The following is a 1,745-nucleotide window of genomic DNA, read 5'->3' as shown; positions in this document are numbered from 1 at the left end:
TTATGCTTTTTTGTTTAATAGTAAAAGATCTTGCAAGTTTTGGACAAATTTATCCATATGACCAGTCATGAAGTCTAGGTTAGCTAATATCTCTTTCTATTTTGCATGGTTCTTCTTCACCATAATACCCACCTCATTATCTTTATCCATCACAGACTTAATCGCCTTGCTCAAGCTCTTTCTTAAAAACCACTCACTATCTTCCCTCTCCACCTCCACAACAACCTTCATCTCTTCAACAAGTAACCTAGTGTTCAAGATTTGGTCACCAAGATGTGGCACAAGCACTATTTGACAATTTCTCATCAAAGACTCCCACATTGATCCAAACCCTCAATGGCTCACAAAGCACCCAACTAATGGGTGACTAAGTATCAATGGTTGTTCCACCCAACCGCCAAAAACTCTTCCCCTCTCTTGAACCCTTTCCTTGAACCCATTTGTTAATGCCTCCTCAACTGTTGCACATTCTATTAGTGGTTTCAGGGCTATTAGAAATGGCAACCCTATTAACTCAAACCATAATAGTAGTTCTTGAAATTGCTTCTTTTCAAGGATGATTTGAGACCCAAATGCACAAAACACCATTGACCCAGGCTCAAACCCATCCAACCAAGTAGCCCACATGCCTTTCGAAGGACTCTTAGCAAGCTCTGGTAACACTAGTCCTGTTAACAACACAGACTTTCCGAACTAATTCCCCATGTAGTCACACAATTGTCCTTCCATTTCTTGGCATGTTCTAATAGATATCACATCACTTTCTTTTATGGCGGTTTTGAAACGATAGTAAAATGTTATCCCATCTCCAAAAGGTAGAGAAATGAATGATAAAGAATCAACTTCATGGCTGTGAAGGACTATGGTCGATGAAGGGTAGCCTACTGGTAGTTGCATTAATACCTCCTTTGTAATGGCTCTATCCTTGGGAACATTACGTGTCGGAACTATAGCAATTGCAAGTGATGCAGCAGAAACAACATTATAGTAAATTGATTTGATTCCAAGCTGTTTGGTCATTTTTGGTATCCAATGTGCATTGCAATAGAATACCATATTTGGAGTTTTAGCTCAGAAAATATTTTCAACTTGTTCACATGTGCGATTCATGGCAATGGCAAGCAAATGGAACAAAGTTATCGATATGTCTGAGGCAGTCTCTGCACCAAGTGGGAGGCCATCAACGTGAGGGATTGTGAGGGGATGAAAGGTGATGAAATTGTTGGAAAAATACATGTTTGTATTGCATACAAAACATACGCAGCGGAAAATTAACGGATCTACTTCATTCGCAATTGATAACATGTGCTATGTAAGTTTCAGAATTTGAGAACAAGAAAGCGTACCTTGGTATGGTGAAATTCAAAACAATCTGAATAGAAGTACTTGGGAAGGTTCTCAATCTTCACTCCAATTCCACTTGATGCCCAAGATGCGTGGTCTCTCAATCAGTTTCCAAGGAGAGAATAGGAGAGTATCCAACACTCACATACAGACCATTTCATTCCTTATGTGTTCTTAATGAAAAACACTCATGAAAAGACTTGTGAAAACCTTAATTAAATCTTGTATGTTTCTCTCCTTATATATATAACTGATTATCTAATTGGGCTAGCCTTTTAAACCATTCCAATTGGGCTCTTGTGTGTGGCTTAGAGTGGGACAAAAATGGACCAATAAGACACTAGCTTCAATAGGCCTTGAGCTTTTCTGTAAACTCTTGACAAGTCCAAAGTTACCATTAA

The 1,745-nt window shown here is 38.8% G+C and overlaps 1 pseudogene; it reads right to left on the bottom strand.

Annotated features, from left to right (window-relative positions):
* Window positions 1–1,020, bottom strand: LOC142639666 (UDP-glycosyltransferase 79B6-like; annotated as a pseudogene).
* Between the last annotated feature and the right edge of the window lie 725 nt (window positions 1,021–1,745).

The sequence above is a fragment of the Castanea sativa genome, chromosome 6, assembly GCF_040712315.1.
Source record: "Castanea sativa cultivar Marrone di Chiusa Pesio chromosome 6, ASM4071231v1".
Classification (NCBI taxonomy): Eukaryota; Viridiplantae; Streptophyta; class Magnoliopsida; order Fagales; family Fagaceae; genus Castanea; species Castanea sativa.
This window is presented reverse-complemented; position numbering and strand designations above follow the sequence as displayed.